The sequence below is a fragment of the Carica papaya genome, chromosome 3, assembly GCF_054855325.1.
Source record: "Carica papaya isolate Zhongbai chromosome 3, ASM5485532v1, whole genome shotgun sequence".
Taxonomy (NCBI): Eukaryota; Viridiplantae; Streptophyta; class Magnoliopsida; order Brassicales; family Caricaceae; genus Carica; species Carica papaya.
The window spans coordinates 29,760,001-29,778,356 of NC_142311.1; the positions used below are offsets into that span (position 1 = coordinate 29,760,001).

The 18,356-nt window shown below is 34.9% G+C and overlaps 1 long non-coding RNA gene and 6 pseudogenes across 1 annotated transcript; 6 read left to right on the top strand and 1 right to left on the bottom strand.

Annotated features, from left to right (window-relative positions):
- The first annotated feature begins 1,173 nt into the window (after positions 1-1,173).
- Positions 1,174-1,292, top strand: LOC148268536 (5S ribosomal RNA; annotated as a pseudogene).
- A 335-nt stretch (positions 1,293-1,627) lies between these two features.
- On the top strand, positions 1,628-1,746 carry LOC148268537 (5S ribosomal RNA; annotated as a pseudogene).
- A 724-nt stretch (positions 1,747-2,470) lies between these two features.
- LOC148268538 (5S ribosomal RNA) lies at positions 2,471-2,589 on the top strand (annotated as a pseudogene).
- Positions 2,590-2,923: 334 nt separating this feature from the next.
- Positions 2,924-3,042, top strand: LOC148268539 (5S ribosomal RNA; annotated as a pseudogene).
- A 351-nt stretch (positions 3,043-3,393) lies between these two features.
- Positions 3,394-3,512, top strand: LOC148268540 (5S ribosomal RNA; annotated as a pseudogene).
- A 680-nt stretch (positions 3,513-4,192) lies between these two features.
- Positions 4,193-4,311, top strand: LOC148268541 (5S ribosomal RNA; annotated as a pseudogene).
- A 5,223-nt stretch (positions 4,312-9,534) lies between these two features.
- LOC148268542 (uncharacterized) lies at positions 9,535-11,124 on the bottom strand. The gene is made up of 2 exons (XR_015817501.1): positions 10,685-11,124; positions 9,535-9,936 (listed from the first exon to the last, which is right to left on the bottom strand). It is a non-coding gene; the product is annotated as an uncharacterized LOC148268542 (long non-coding RNA).
- Between the last annotated feature and the right edge of the window lie 7,232 nt (positions 11,125-18,356).

Here is an 18,356-nt window from a genome sequence, read left to right on the forward strand (position 1 = left end):
CCGACGTGAGTCGTGGCACCGGGGTAGTTTACTTAATATTTTTTATGCATTCATTAATAGCCTACCATGTGATAAAAGTATCATTATGAGTATTTTATATAGTAGAACAATAATAATAGAGGTACGATGGGCAGGCTGCTCATCTTGGCGTGAGTCGAGGCACCTGGGCATTTCCCTTGATATCAGAACTAGAAGGAGAGGGAAAGGAAGACAAAGGGGTACATGTATTTATAATGCAGAATGGTACGGATGCAATCATATCAGCATTAATGTATCGGATCCCATCAGAACTCCACAGTTAAGCGTGCTTGGGTGTGAGTTTTACTAGGATATGTGACCTCCTTAGAAGTACTCGTGTTGCACCCGTCTTTTTGGGGATGGGGCGTTAAACGTTAGGCGCGATTGGAGCCACAGTCCACAGGCGTGAGTTGTAGCTCCAGGGCATTTTGCTTAATATTTTTCGTGAATTCATTTGTAGTCAATCACGTGGTAAGAGTGTCATTACGAGTATTTTGCATAGTAAAATAACGAAAAATGAGTTGCAGCGGGCAGTCCGTTCATCTAGGCGTGAGTCGAGGTGCTGGGGCATTTCGCTTGATATTAGAACTAGAAGCAGAGGTGAGATATGCGCGCACAGCGAAACAAATGATGGGAGGGGGAGGGAAGGAGAAGGGACACATGCATTTGCAACGCAGAATGGTACAAGTGCGATCATACCAACACTAATGCATCAGATCCAATCAGAGCTCCAACAGCTAAGCGTGCTTGGACAAGATTAGTACTAGCATGGGTGACCTCCTAGAAAGTTCTCGTGTTGCACCCGTTTTTTTACAGATGGGGCGTTAAACGTTACGCACCACTGGAGACATGAATTTCTGGTTCATTCGTCAGCATTAGTCGCAGTGCCGGGACATTTTACTTAATAATTTTTATGCATTCATTTATAGTCCTTCACAAGATAAGAGTATTATTACGAGTATCTAACATAGTAGAATAACAAAAACAGAATTGTGGTAAGCGGTCCATTCATCTGGGCGTGAGTTGATGCGCTGAGGCATTTCGCTCTATATTAGAACTAGAAGTAAAGCTGCGGTGTGCACGCACAACGAAATAAATGACAGGACAGGGGAGGGAAGGAGAAGGGGTAGATGTATTTGTAGCACAAATTGTGATTGGTGCAATCATACCAGCACTAATGCACCAGATCCCATTAGAACTCCGCAGTTAAGTGTGCTTGGGTGATAGTAGTACTAGGATGGGTGACCTCTTAAGAAGTCCTTTTGTTGTACCTTTCTTTTTGTAGAGGCCCGTTAAACATTATGCACGACCGGAGTCACAGTCCACCAGCATGAGTCACGCTTCGAGGACATTTTACTTAATATTTTTCGTGCATTCATTTATAATCTACCACGTGATAAGAGTGTCATGACGAGCATTTTACATAGTAGAATAACGAAAAATAAGGTGCGGCGGGTGTCTGTTCATCTGGGTGTGAGTCGAGGTGTCGAGAATTTTTCCTTGATATTAAAACTAAAAGTAGAGGTGCAGTGTGTACACACAGCGAAACAAATGATGGGAAGGGGAAGGAAAATATAAGAGGTATATGTATTTATTGCGCAAATGAAGCAAGTGCGATCATACCAGCATAAATGCACCGAATCCCATAAGAATCTCGTAGTTAAATGTGCTTGGATGAGAGTAGTACTAGGATGGGTAACCTCCTGAAAAGTTCTCTTTTTGCACCCTTCTTTTTACGGATGGGGCATTAAATGTTATGCGCAATCGGAGCCACAGTCCACCGGTATGAGTCACGGTGCCGGGGCATTTTGCTTAATATTTTTTGTGCATTCAATTATAGTCAATCACGAGATAAAAATGTCATTATGAGTATATTACATAGTAGAATAATGAAAATAAAGGTGCAACAGGTCGTCCGTCCATTTGGGCGTGAGACGAGACACCGGGGCATTTCACTCTATATTAGAACTAGAAGCAGAGGTGTGGTGTGCGCGCATAGCAAAACAAATGATTGGAGGGGGGAGGGAAAGAGAACTATTATATGTATTTGCAACGCATAATGAAACGGGTGCGATCATACCAGCATTAATACACCAGATCCCATAAGAACTCCGCAGCTAAGGGTCCTTGGGCGAGAGTAGTACTAGGATGGGTGATCTCCTAGAAAGTTCTCGCCTTTCACTAGTCTTTTTGTGGATGAGGCGTTAAAATTTACACGTGACCGTAGCCATAGTCTGCCGGCGTGAGGCGCAGTGCCAGGGTATTTTGCTTTTCATACATTTATTTATAGTCCACCACCTGATAAAAGTGTCATTATGAGCATCTTACATAGTAAAACAATGAAAAACGAGGTGCGACGGGCAGTCCATTCATCTGGGCGTGAGTTGAGGTGCCAGAAAATTTCACTTGATATTAGAACTAGAAGTAAAGAAGGGAAGGACAAGGGGCATATGGGTGCGATAATATCGGCACTAATGCACTGGATCCTATAAGAACTCCGTAATTAAGCATGTTTGGGCGAGAGTAGTACTAGGATGGGTGACCTCCTGGGAAGTCCTCGTATTGCACCAGTCTTTTTTTTGGACGGGGCATTAAACTTTACGTGCGATCAGATCCGCGGTCCGCCGGTTCATTCACTGATGTGAGTCTCAATGCCAGGGTATTTTGCTTAATATTTTTTGTACATTCATTTATAATCTACTACGTGATAAGGGTGTCATTATGAGCATCTTAAATAATAGAAAAACAAAAATAGAGGTGCAACCAACATTCCATTCATCTAGGCATGAGTTGAGGCGCTGGGGCATTTCACTTGATATTAGAACTAGAAGCAGAGGTACGGTGCGCGCGCACAATGAAATAAATGACGGGAAGGGGTATATATATTTGCAGTAAAGAAAGGGATGAGTGCGATCATATCAGCATTAATGCACCGGATCCCATCAGAAATCTGTAGTTAAGCGTACTTGGGCAAGAGTAGTGCTAGGATGGGTCACTTCCTGGGAAGTTCTCGTGTTGCACTCGTCTTTTTACAAACGGGGCGTTAAACATTATGCACGATTGGAGTCACAATCCGCTGATTCATTCATAAACGTGAATCGCGGTGCCAGGGCATCTTGCTTAATATCTTTTGTGCATTCATTTATAGTTCACCACGTGATAAGAGTATCATTACAAATATCTTACATAATAGAACAATGGAAATATAGGTGCGGTGGGCAGTCCATTTATCTGGGCATGAGTCGAGCCGCACGTGGCATTTTTTTTTATGTTAGAACTAGAAGCAGAGGTGCGATATGCGTGTACAGTAAAACAAATGATGGGAGAGAGGAGTAAACGAGAAAGGGTATATGTATTTGCAGCGCAGAATAGGATGGGTGTGATCATACCAGCCCTAATGCACCGGATCCCATCAGAAATCCGCTGTTAAGCGTGCTTGGGTGAGACTAGTACTAGGATGGGTGACCTTCGGGAAAGTCTTCGTGTTGCACTCATGTTTTTGCAGACATGACATTAAATGTTATACAAGACCGGAGCCACGGTCATCGGTTCATTCGCAAATGTGAGTCGCGATGCCAGAGCATTTTGCTTAATATTTTTCGTGCATTCATTTATAATCCACCACGTGATAAGAGTATCATTACGAGCATCTTACATAGTGAAACAATGAAAATAGAGGTCCGGCAGGCATTCCATTCATTTGGGTGTGAGTCGAGGCGCCGGGGTATTTCGCTTGATATTAAAACTAGAAATAGAGGTGAGGTGTGTGCGACAGTGTAACACTAAGATGGGTGACCTTCTAGGAAGTCCTCGTGTTGAACCCGTTTTTTTGCAGATGGGGCGTTAAATGTTATGCACACCATAGCCATAGTCCACCGGTTAATTTACAAACATGAGTTGTGGCACCAGAGTATTTTATTTAATATTGTTTGTGCATTCATTTTCTGGTCCACCACGTGATAAGAGTGTCATTATGAGCATCATACATTGTAGAATAATGAAAAACGAGGTGCGACAGGTGGTCTATTCATCTGGACATGAGTCAAGCCACTAGGGCATTTCCCTTGATAATAGAAATTGAAGTAGAGGTGCGATGTGCATGCACAGCGAAATAAATGACGGGAGGGGGGGGAGAAGGAAAAAGGGTATATGTATTTGTAGCTCCAAATAGAAAGGGTGCAATCATACCAACACTAATGTATTGGATCCCATTAGAACTACGCAGTTAAGTTTGTTTGGGTGAGAGTAGTACTAAGGTAGGTGACCTCCTAGGAAGTCCTCGTATTGCACCCATCTTTTTACAGATGAGGTGTTAAACAATACGCGTGATCGGAGCTATGGTACACTGGTTCATTCACAAATGTGAGTCGTGGTGCCGGGGCATTTTATTTAATATTTTTCATGCATTCATTTATAATCCACCATATGATAAGAGTGTCATTACAAGTATCTTATATAGTAGAACAACTAAAACAGAGGTGTGGTGGGCGGTACGTTCATCTGGGCATGAGTCGAGATGCCAGGTCATTTCGCTTAATATTAGAACTAGAAGAAGAGGTGTAGTATGTGCGCACCACGAAACAAATGATGGAAAATGAAAGGGAAAGACAAGGGGCATATGTATTTGCAGCCCAAAATGGAACGGGTACAATCATATCAACACTAATGCACCAGATCTCATCAAAACTCCACAATTAATCATGTTTGGGTGAGAGTAGTACTAGGATGGCTGACCTCCTAGGAAGTCCTCTTGTTGCACCTGTCTTTTTGCGGACGGGGCGTTAACGTTATGCGCGACTGGAGACACAGTTTGCTGGCGTGAGACGCGGCGCCGGGGCATTTTGTTTAATATTTTTTGTGCATTCTTTTATACTCCACCACCTGATAAGAGTGTCATTATGAGCATATTAATTAGTAGAACAACGAAAACAGAGGTGCGACGGGCAATCCATTCATCTGGGTGTGAGTCGAGGCACCGAGGCATTTCGTTTGATATTAGAACTAGAAGCAGATGTGAGGTGTGCGAATACAATGATATAAACGATGGGAGGGGGGAGAGAAGGAGAAGGGGCACATGCATTTACAATGCGGAATGGGACGAGTGCAATTAGGCCAACACTAATGCATCGAATCCCATAAGAACTCTGCAGTTAAGTATGTTTGGGTGAGAGTAGTACTAAAATGATTGACCTCTTGGAAAGTTCTCGTGTTGCACCCATCTTTCTGTGAACGGGGCGTTAAATGTTACATGCGACCGGAGACACGGTCCACCAATTCATTCGCCGACATGAGTCGTGGCACATGAGTATTTTGTTTAATATTTTTCGTGCATTCATTTATATTCTACCACATGATAAGAGTGTCATCATGTGAATCTTAAATAGTAAAACAATGAAAACAGAGGTGTAGTGAGCGATCCGTTCATCTGGGCGTGAGTCGAGGTAACTGGGCATTTCGCTTGATATTAGAACTGGAAGCACATGTGAGGTGCATGCACACAGGGAAACAAATGATGGGACATGGGAAGGAACAAGAAAGGATGAACCAGTACAAGAATTACAACTAGTGGAGCCGAATATATAAGGAAATATAAAAAGAAAATAGACAGCATTGACACTAAGTTACACACACTGACACAGTAGTTAAATTTTTACATACATGTGTAAATACACTAATGTTACTCTCTAGATTATAGTATGAATGATATAAGATATGCACGCTCGATATCTAAGCATGTGGAGAAAGTTTTGCTCCTTTTTACATACACGTGTAACGAACATTTTAGCTGAATAAATCTAGGAAGTTTTTTGAAGTGAAGATGGTTGTGATGATCTATAGTTTAAACCATGACGCCACCACCATTATAGGTTAGGGTTTGTTACATTTTAAACCATAAACTAAAGGTTGTTACGGTCACAACATTTAGCACCTTATGAGTCTTTCAAATGATTGTATACTAGTACAAACTTTATTTTGTAATATTAACTTAACTTATTACTGATCTTATAAGTTTAATTAAAGTGATACATTTGTAAGTTTTTTGAGTTAGCTTTAACTTATTAGTAACCTTGTAGGAAATTTTAAAAGATAATTATACATAAAAATATTATTCTACCACATGGTCTATTAGAGGTTAAAAATAAAAAATTTATCCTCTTTGGAAGTTTTCTACTCAAGTAATTAATTTGTTCTCTCTTTCTCTTAGCTCACAGTAAACATTTGTTTTCTTTACATGATGTTGTCTGTTAATTTTCAACTCAATTTTTACCCTTAAAACTAATTTTTAATCTCAAATTTTTTCTCATATTATATATAAATAGATGTACGTAAATATATAAAAAAGGAAATTATCAATCAATATTAAGCAGGTAAGATTGGTGGCATAGAGATACAATTAACAATTCAATATGTACTATTCCAAAACGTTAAATCTTGTGCTAAAATGAACTGCTATTAAGATACTAATTACTTTGATAACTTTATAACTTACTTTATTTGTTTGACTATCTGTCATTTGTCACACGACTTTTATAGAGAGAATGAATACGTACAGGATCTCTTATTTGTATAGAAGTAAAAAATCATTCAATTTTTTATTTGTTTCATGGTCTTTGTGGGCATAAGGAATACCTACAAGATCTCCTATTTGTATAGAAGTACGAAATCAAATACTACAAACTTGCTGTAAAGCTAAATAACATATTAAGGCTCATTGGTGGAAAGCAGCAGTTCCATCGAAGCGAGTTCATTACCTACACAAGGTGTAAAAAAGACCGACAATTTTACCTCTGTACTATTAGGGATTACAAGCTCGACCATGATACTTTGGCTAATAAAAAGGTGGAGGTGTCCCGACTGGCCTTATGAGAAATAAATCTTTATCATTATTGGTTGTATATGTATATATTTCTGTGCAAATCCACTACATGTTATGCTGAGTAATGTGTATATATGTGTTTCTAAAAGATAAACTGTGATGCTCATGAAGGAAGGGCAAGTCGAAAGACTTGCAGAGTGTGTACAAAAGATCCAAAATGCATAATACACCTCTTATGTCTGTTTTGGTCGCTACAATTGTTTTTTGAGGGGTTGTCAATACCGCACTTGCATTTATTATGTGCATAATGCACAACGCTAATCCCCCCTAATCATCACTCTAACTTAATAATTGTGCATATTTAAAGTTTCATCTTTCAGACTTTATGTTGACTGTATGTAAATTTTAGAATGCATGATCATGTTTTTTAATTAACGGCCCAAGCTTAATCACCACTTTCAGTTGGAATCTGGATGTATGTGTCATCTTCTACTGTATAGTACAGAAATCCCTATGGTATTAGCGACCGCATCTCCAGAGACTCTAGGGCATGAATGTGGTGGACAACAAGGCTCTCTAACTAGTCATTTGTTCAAAAGTCTTTACTTCATGAAAAATGTGATCATTAATTTTTTTTTTATTATGCATGAAGGCTTGATCAACATGCTAAATTTTTTATTTCATTTCTATATTCTCATTGTTTTTCTCATTTATTACGTAATTTTTTATTAATTAATATAATATATTTATTTGTTTCTTTTAAAAAATTTACTATACTTACAACAATGTGATTAGTTATTTTAATACAATATTTTAGCTTAAATTATATATTTACATGATAATATATAAAAATTAATTAAAATTTAATATCAAAATAATGATTTAATTGTTAATAAAAATTTTAAAATATTTTTTTTGTAACATAAATATATATATTCTCTAATTTAAATAAAAATAGATTAACAATTTAAATACAATTATTTTAAAATAGGAGAATAAATCTGTACAATTTCAAAGAAAGGCCTATTCTCAATTAAGATACTTCAAAAAAAAATTATAATTTCTTAAAATTGTTATTATTTTAAATAAATTAAATAATAATAAGAACTAAAAAAAATATACATTTATATAGGTGAACCAAAATTAGATTATAAATATAAATAATTAAACTTAGATATAAATTAATTTATTTTATATAATATGTACAACTACACATTAAGTATAAATAAATAAACACAAATGTGTGTATAAACAAACATTCAAAACAAATATATATATATGTTTAAAAATATATAAAAGTGTTATACAAATAGAGAGGAATATATATTTAGAGACATATAGATATGTATATGAAATAAGAAAATAAACATATATATATACATGTATTTGTGTGTGTATATATTTAGATACATGTAGATATGTATACGTAATAAGAAAATAAACACCTATATATGTATTTGTGTGTATATATATATCTTTAAGAAAATAGTGATGTCTAGATAAAATATATATATAGACATCTATATTCAACTATTGTATGCATATATATATAAAAAACATAGGTATATTATATATATATGTGTGTAAATAAAATAAATTTTTAAAAACTAAAATACAAATAAAAGAAATTAATTTGAATAGTTTGCTGCTGGAAATGATCAACACTCAGTGGCAGATTGGTTGCCCCTAACTTAACACCACTCACCATTCCAAATTGTGGCCAGGACCGAGCCACATGGTGAGCTGCTGTGATGGCCGGCTAGGTGTCATGAAAACTGGCCATCTTTTCCAGTTGTAGTCGGCCATCCAACATATCAAAAGTTGTGATGTCGTGCATGCGTTTAGACGGTGAGATGATGGGTTAAATTTAGTTAAAAGCTTCCTTCTCTTCACAACTTCATCTTCATCTTCTTCAAACAAAAAATTCTAGTTAAATAAGTGAGTGAGAGGAGAGGTTGAGAGCATAAAATAGTAGAGAGAGAGTGAGTGACGCATCAGAACAATACGCGTGTTTTGTATGTGTATCAAAAAAGAAATTACTTCTTCTTAATGAGGTGAATTATTTTTTTCTCTTCTTATTTGCTACTTTTAGTTCTTTGGTGTTCTAAGACCATTTATATTTAGAAGATTAACTCTTAAATTATTGTTGCAAGTCCAAGAACTACACGTGAGCAATGACTCTGTTCACATAAGCGTCTCTTTTCTGTTTCAATTCCTTTCCTATTTCGTTTTTCTTTTACAAATTTATAATCAATCATTAGAATGTGTTAAAAATGTTAAAATTTATTTTCAAGTAGAAAAACAAATCACAAATTTGAATTTAACCTAAAAACATCACCCAACTTTGCATTTGCATGCACAATCACAATGAATTGCAGAAAAAAATCTTCAAAATTTTAATAATTTTTTTATGTGATTTAACTTATGTCTTGTGCATTTATCAGATAAAATAACTGATATTTTAAATTATACAAAAATGGTCTTTATAAATTAATTTACATATATATGATAAATTCTTTTAAAAATCAAAATTAATTGGTGTTTTAAATGGATAAAGTGAGTAAGTGTTATTTGCATTTTTGTGTTAATTTTTATTTATTAATTTTATAAATTTTAATATTTAATTATTACATTGATTTAGTAATAATTAAATGATAAATAATTATTAACAAAACAAAAAAAAACCGAAAAACATAAGCTCATGAATAATTTATTTTTATTTTAATGCCACCATCACAATTACCTTATCAAAATTTCATCTCATAATATAGTTTACACGATTTTACAATTTAACTTTTACAAATTTCTATTTTTTCCCCATTTTTATTAAATTTTCTTTCGTGGTTCTTCCCAAAGATCTCAACATCTCCAACTGTCCAGCCAATGGGAAAGTCCCCATGCTGGGCCCTTGGCCTAGTGGGCTTCCGTGAAGGCTCCTCGGTATGATTTCATGCCGGTCGAACCAGCACGAGCAGCTGGCCTATTGCACACTGCCAGTTTTCCATCTTTGGCATTCACAGATGCCCGGATCATCTCTGCACCCTCCGACTTGGCATATGCATTTCTACACCACGCCAGAAGTCCTAGGCCATTATGGGTGCCTGAAAAAATTTTCCTTCCGTGAACTAGTACTGCAGAACAGCACGGCATAACCACAGGGCACTTTGGTGCCCGACATTCTGATCAGAAACATATCAACTTCTATTTTTATTTCCTTTTTTCTTAGTTTTACTAATAATTATTAATTATTTAATTTGTTCTACATAAATATAATAATTAAATGTTAAAATTCATTAAATTAGTAAATAAAAATCACAAAAAAAATGTAAATGACACTCCATCTATCCATTTAAAACACTGCTTAATTTTAATTTTTGAAAAAGTTCACCATATGCAAATTAATTTATAAAGGTCATTTTTTGAATAATCTAAAATATTATCCATTTTACCTAATAAATGCACAACACATAAGCTAAATGGAAAGAATTGTTGAAATTTTGACTATTCTTCTCTGCAATTCAGTAAACTATGCATGCGCAGTTGAGTGATATTTTTAGGTTAGATTCGGATTTGTGATTTATTTTACTACTGAAAAATAAATTCTAACATTTCTAAACACATTATCCTAATGATTGATTACAAATTTGTAAAAGAAAAATGAAACAAAAAAAGGAATTGGAATGGAGAACAAACGCCTACCTAAACAAAGATGTCGTTCAGGTGCAGCAACTACCATTATAAGTTCTGGGACTTGTAGAAACAATTTAATAGCTAATTTTTCAAATAGAAATATACTTAAGACACCAAAAAACTAAAAGAAATAAATTAGAAGAGGAAGAAATGACTCACCTCATCAAGAAGAAGCAATTTCTCCTCTAATACTCACGCAGAACACGTGTTCTGTTCTATGGCGTTACTCTCTCTCTCTCTACTATTTTCTACTCTCAACCTCCCCTCTCATTCACTTTAACTGGAATTTTGGGTTTGAAGAAGATGAAGACGAAGTTGTGAAGAGAAGGAAGCCTTTATCTAAATTTACCAACATCTCAGTCGTCTAAACACATGCACGGCGTCCCAGCCATTGATATGTTGGATGGCCGACCACAACTGGCAAAGATGGCAAGTTTTCTTGACATCTAGTCAGTCATCACAACAACTCACCATGTGGCTCGGTCCTGGCCACAACTTTGAACGGTGAGTGGTGCAAATCAGGGGCAACCAATCTGCCCTGAGTGCTAATCATTTCCTACGGCAAGCTACTCAAATTAATTTTTTTTATTTATATTTTATTTTTTTAATTTATTTTATTTACACACATATATATAATATACCTACATATATATATATATATACATACAACAGTTGAAATATATATATATATGTATATATTTTATCAAGCCATCACTATATTTCTTATAGATATATATATACACACAAATATACGTATATATGTTTATTTTCTTATTACATATACACATCTATATGTATCTAAATATATATTCCCATATATTTTTATACATATATCTGTATAGTTTTTTGCGTGTTTATTTATACACACATATTTGTTCATTTATTTATACTTAATGTTTACTTATACATGCTATATAAACTAAATAAATTTATGTCCTGGTTTAATTATTCATATGCATATCTATAATCTAATTTTACTTTACCTATACAAAAGTATATTTTATTCTAGTTCTTTTTATTATTTAGTTTATTTAAACTAATAGTAATAATTTAGAAAGTTATAATTTTCTTTAAAATACTTTAATTGAGAATACTCCTTTCTTTGAAATTGTACAGATTTATTTTTTTATTTTAGAAAAATTGTATTTAAATTGTTAATTCATTTTTATCTCTCTTTATTTAAGTTAGAAAATATATATTTATTTATTTTATATTAGTAAATAAATCACATGATTAAAAGATTTTATTCAACCAAATATACGGTAGTATATAACCGACTGTTATAAAAGGTTTATATAGTCATAATATTTAGCACCTTGTAAGCCTTTTAAATAATTGTAAACTCATACAAACTTTACTTTATAATATTAAATTAACTAATTACTAATCTTATAAATTTAATTAATTTAATCCATTTCTAAGTTTTTTTAGTTAGTTTTAACTTATTATTGACTTTGTATACAATTTTAAAAGATAATTGTACCTAAAAAAAAATTATTCTACTACATGGTCTATTAGAGATTAAAAATAAAAAAGTCATCTTCCTTGGAAGCTTTTCTATTCAAGTAATCAATTTGTTATGTCTTCTTCTTAGCTCACAATCATTTTTTTTTTCTTCACATTATGTTGTCTCTTTATTTTCACCTCAATTTTTAGCCTCTAAAGTAATTTTTACCCTCAATTTTTTCCTCATATTAAGTCTTGTGATAAAATAAACTGCAATTAAGATACTAATTACTTATATAACTTTATGACTTAATTTACTTATTTGAGTATTTGTCATTTATCACATGACTTTTATAGGTAGAAAGAATACGTACAAGATCTTCTTTTTGTATAGAAGTAAAAAGTCATTCAATTTTTCATTTGTCCCATGACTTTTATGAGTATAAAGATTACCTACAAGATCTCCAATTTGTATAAAAATACAAAATCAAATACTACAAGCTTACTGTAATCCTAAATAATAGATCAAGGCTTATTGGTGGAAAATAATAGTTCCATCGGGGCAAGTTCATTACCTGCACAAGAGATTCACAAGAAAGAGCAAGTCACAAAATTTGCAGAGGGTGTACAAGAGATCTAAAATGCAGAATACACCTCTTGTGTCTACTTTGGTTGCTACAAGTGTCGCTTTAAGCACTGTCAGTTCTGCACCTGCATCAATTATATGCATAATGCACAGTTCTAATCTCCTGTAACCATCACTCTTACTTAATGATTATGCAGATTGGAAGTTTCATCTTTCAGACTTTATGTTGACTATACATAAAATTTATATTGCATGATCATATTTTCTAATTAATGGCCCGAACGTTATCACCACTTTTAATTGATATCCATATAGTTAGTAATCTATAATAAAGAAAACTATCCAAGAAAAACACATCTACAACAGAAAAGGTTGTTGGTATGAATGGCACAAGGGATGCCTTACCGAGTGAAAACGAGTGCAACATGGTCTTAGGTCCTATAAGATTTTGTTGGTACATATCATCTCCAAAGCTTCCTTCTTTAAACCTTATGACTTGAGATTTAGACTGTATAAAATATTAACATCAAATATCTAGATTTTATATTTATGCCTGAAGATTAAGAAAAATGGAAATAAACTTTTTTTTTCTTCGAATGAATGCTGTTTAAGTACGTATCCTTGATTTTAATCTATAATATATAACTTGAGAGGTTATGTAGGCTTTGAAAAACTAATTTTTTGCTATACTTCTCTGCTGCACCAGTCAAGAAAACTAAGTTTAATTGAAGAAAAATTGAATTGTAATAGAAGGATAAATGACATATAGTTGAGTATTTTATATAGGCCGTGGAAAATGTAGATTTTAATACTATAACTTATTTGAACTTAAATAAATAATCTATAGATATTTGGGAAGTGGTTTAAGCTTTTAAAATCTTTAACTTAAATGAAGAATCTACTGCCATTTGAGACGTGATTTTATTATATTTATTGGATATCTTACTTAATATATATATATAATAATTAAAAACATTGATTTGATTAATTCGATTGTCGCCAACTATTTTAAAATTAACTTTTAAATTTTTACCCATGCGCTAAAGAACTTATTCGTCATTTATTTATTTTAAAGTTAAAAAATACAATTCTATTGAGATAAGGATATAAGTTTATAACCACGCATAAGGTAAAAAGCCACGTTACACAAAAACATCGATTGTACTTTATATTAATGTTGTTAGTTATCTTAATATAATATCTCTACTTTAAATAATGCATTTACATACCAATATATAAAGACTTGTGAGTAATTGACCTTAGAAACATGATCTAATTGTTAATGAAAATTTTGAAATACTTTTTTATATCCTACTCAAAGTATAGTGTAATATAAAAATATATGTCAATAGCGATAATAATATAAAATACATAGAGAAGGTAACCAACTTTCCACGATACTTTTTGTTTGCATCAATCAAGAAGACTAACTAATTAGTAAAGAACAATTACAATGTGAGAAGAGAATAATTGTGTAGGGTTGATTATTTTGTGCAAGCTGTGAAAAACGTAAGTTTTATTTTATATTATAACTTATAAATCTTTGAACTCAAAATAAAGAATCATAAACTATTTAAAAGAAATAAAGAATTGTGGCTATTTAAAATGTGATTTCTTAAATAAAGAATACATGCCTATTTAGGACTTAATTTTATTATACTTATTAGATATTTTACTTAATTTATAAAAAATTCTTATGAACGTTGATTTTATTAGTTTTATGACTTCAACCATAGTACAAAATGAGTCATTTTAAATAATTTTTTTTTTGAATTTAATCTTTGTGCAGAAGAACTTCTTAGTTATTTACTTTGAAATGTAAAAAATAATTTTGTTGAGATAATGTTAAAATTTTTGATAAATGTCCAATCCACCAAAAATAAAGTCTTAGTTAATTAATAAAACAATACTGTAGTAGTGGTAAGAAGGATCGAATCCACAAAAAATTAGAAACCAATTTTCTTTTCAACCAACGAGTAAAAAGCAAACAAGGGGGAAGGGTTTTGTAGAATCCAATACGCAAAATATAAAATATATAATAAGCATAATAATATTAAACAAACTTTTCAATGCAAATTAGGAACTAAAATAATTGTAAGAAGAATTTTTAATTGACGAAATAGCTAGCTCTAGTAACATAATTGATTATAGATGTAAGGGTTTGTTTTACCCATATATGGCAAATCAGTTATAGTTGTCGGAAACATTCCGAAAACCAATCCTTCTCTATTCCTAAACCAATTAAGAAACGTTTGTTAGTTGGCTCTTCCTTGTCAAGCTGTAACGCCCAGAAAATTTGGAAAATTGATTATTTTATTATTAAATATTTTTATTAAGTTAAAAAAAAAAGAGAGCGCCACGTCAGCAGACCCAGTCAGCAGTCCTGGCCAACCAGGACCTGCCACGTGGCAAGACCACGTCGACCGGGGACGGGCCACGTTGGCGATCCGCGTACGCGCGATCGGATGGCCCAGATCAAGTGTGCGCACGGACGGCCCAGATGCAATCGCACAGATGGCCCAGATTCAATCAAAAACGGACGGCCCAGATTAAATCAAAATGGACGGCTGAGATCAAAAGGCAAAAGGGTATAAATAGAACCCCCACACCTGACCACAAAAACCCTAACCGCCTGCCCTCGCCGGGGAAGACGAACCAGACGCCGGAGAAGCTGGCCGCCGCCACCCGCCGCCGCACCGGAGAGATTTTCGACCGCCGATCGAGGTAAATTTCATACCCCCGACTCGTTTTTCCACGCTGATTTCCCCTGTGGCCAAATCGGAGCCAAAATCCTGGCCAAATCGGAGCCAAAATCTTGGCCAAATGACTGAAAAACACGGCCGAAACCCAGCGGCGCCGCCGCGTCCCTCCTCGGTTTTTGCCTTCGATGAGGCCCTTCCCGGCCTCCGTTTGATGCAATTTTTATATCACCGTGATCACCATTCTTTTCTCTACAGGTTGATCAGAGCCGAATCACCAAAACACGAACCTCACCGGAGAGCCGCCGCACCCGAGAGCACCGCCGCCGGTAAGCTTCAGTTTTTCGTAATTTTTTGGCCCCCCGAGGGCCCTAGGGTTGTTTTATCGCAAGGACCCATGCAAGTGTGGCTGAATTTGGCCGAAAACGGCCAACTCGAGGCGAATCGCCGTCGCTTGCGGCGGCGCCGTCGCCGAAGCACGGCGGAGCCGCCGTGCCGAAATTACGATATTGGCCAAAAAGAGGCCCTGGGCCTAATTTGGGATTTTTTGGAACACGTGCAGGTACTAGTAGTGCGTTTCAGTTCCCCAGAAAAAATTCAGGAAAAATAGGGACAGCCTGTAGGCGCACTGTGAAGCCGTGTTCGGACCCCGAAACGAGTAAGGACCCCTCATCCTATTTCCTATCACGGTATTAAAGTTCAATAATGATAAAACGGTATTTCTTGAATCAACGAATGTGTGAAATTGCTTAAGGTCGCTAATGGAGCCCGAGTCTAGTGTGTTTGTCGGTTAACTGTTATTTGGCATATTTTACAATTTTAAATGCAGTATGAGGTCTGATGTTTTCATTTCATTGTTTCGCGTGCATATTTTACTGTTTTATTGATTATGGGTTGAATGAATGAGAAATCGATGCTGTATGTTGTCTTGTTTGGCATAAATTACTGTTTGCTTGTTTGTATGTAAATTGATGATGCTGACTGAGGAAAAGGAGAATGAAAGATTATGTAAATTGATAATTGTATAATGTGGTCAGCCTGACTAGATATCTTGGGAGATGGTGGACGGACCGGGTCCGTAGGGAACCCTACCGGGATTGTAGTCTCTCATACCGGACGGGGTATGGAGACCTTATGTGTTTTAGCGCCCATACTGGACGGGGTATGGGGACGGCCCGTTTCACCCTCATACCGGACGGGGTAATGAGGTTTATAGTTTTGGCGCCCATACCGGACGGGGTATGGGGACGGCCCTGGAATCTGATTTCAAGTGTTAAGGGTTAACGGGTAGCGGGACCCCTATGGATCCCCATGGATACTAGTGGGCTGGTAAATGAGGAAAATATGTTGCGTAATGATTGAATTACAAAAGGCGTGATAAGTATTATGTTATACAGTTTATATGATTTCATGATGATGATAATGTTATTGCTTTCGTATATTGTTTTATGAATTTCACCGAGGTAAGTGGATGGTAAAAGATTTATTATTGATAAAAGGATTTGTTGTAAATTATGCTCCATTGGTCTTTTTGTGTTTTCTACCCACCTTTACCTCTGTGACGGTGAGATATCGTGATGTCTTTACTGGGCTAGTGTAGCTCATTCCTTATTTAATCATTTCATATCAGGAAGACATTGTTCCCGAGCCCGTTCCGTAGGAGGACGACGAAGGGGACGCCTAAAGACTCCATAGTCATATTCATAGCTTTTACTTTCGAGTTTCTCCTTTAGTTAGTTTGATTTTTTATATTTTGTGAGCACGTTTTTGGTTTTAGTGTAAGGGATGTTAATCGAAATTTTGACTTCGCTTCCGTATTTGATATTTTTAATACACATTTCATTTTAAATTTACGGGGCCGTTACACAAGCAATCTTAGAAACATCTACAGGATTTAACTTGTCAACGACCTTGAGAGCTAGAAGGATCTGGTTCAAGCTGCCGAATTCATCCGCATGAATCTATCAATTAGATTACTTACCTCCTCAGTGGGGCACTGATCGCTACTTGTTGTCAGAACCACTCAAACAATTACGGATTTGAGGGCTTCGGCTAGTTGCTTACGGTTTCTCTTCTTGTATGATGAGCCCTATTCAAATGGATTTAAAACAACAAATATATTTAGGTACATGAAGTAAATAAATACTAACTTTGAAACAAAATTTAAATAAGTTTGATTAGATCACACAAATACATTATTGGAGTTTGATAAATCTATCAACTAGGAAAAGAAAACTAAATTAGCCACTCATGGTGTGTTTTTAACACAAATGAGTTCTTGGAGAGTAGAAGAAAGAAGAAAGATGAAGAAAAAATTGCAGAAGCTGCTGTATGCGGTGTCAGGAAGAAGAGAAATGATGATTATCCTTTGACAACCACCCTCTTTATAGAAAAAAGAACTAGGATTTTCTTCTTTTATTGATTAGGATAATTTTCTTTGATTTTTGGCTTATCCCAAGCCTTCTAGAATATTTTGCCCTTGATTTTCGGCCCCATATCTTTGGTTGAATAATATCTTTTTTATAGATTTGAAAAGAACATGTTTTAATTTAAATCTACTACTATGCACGACTTTTATCATTGCCCAAGACTAAGTTGTTTGGGGCAAGACCCAAGCTTTGCCCAAGGCTTGTTTTTGGGCTGATAACTTTTTTCATAAACTCTTCCTATTTTCATGCTGTTTTTTCTTGTTTCGTTCGTATATCCCATACTACAATAAAACATGGAGAATTACTCGAATTAAATAAAGCACAACCAAGTTTAATAACCCAAAAGTGGGTGATAATGATGTCATTTTTAGGCACTATCAAACTCCCCCATATTTATCTTGTTCTTGCCCTCAAGCACTATATAATACACTCCATCAATCCCTATTTCTTCACCTTCAACTCACTTACTCCCAATCATTTCATCACAACCTGCATGTTATACGTCAACCCTCAAGTTGCAAGAATAATCATCAACTAGTAATTTTTAGAATTGAGTTTCATAGAACCACACCAATAAATAACCACTTTGACAACATCCAAACACGATATGAGAGAGTTTTACAAATTTAGCACACAAAAATTTCATTGAGGGGAATAGCCAATACATAATA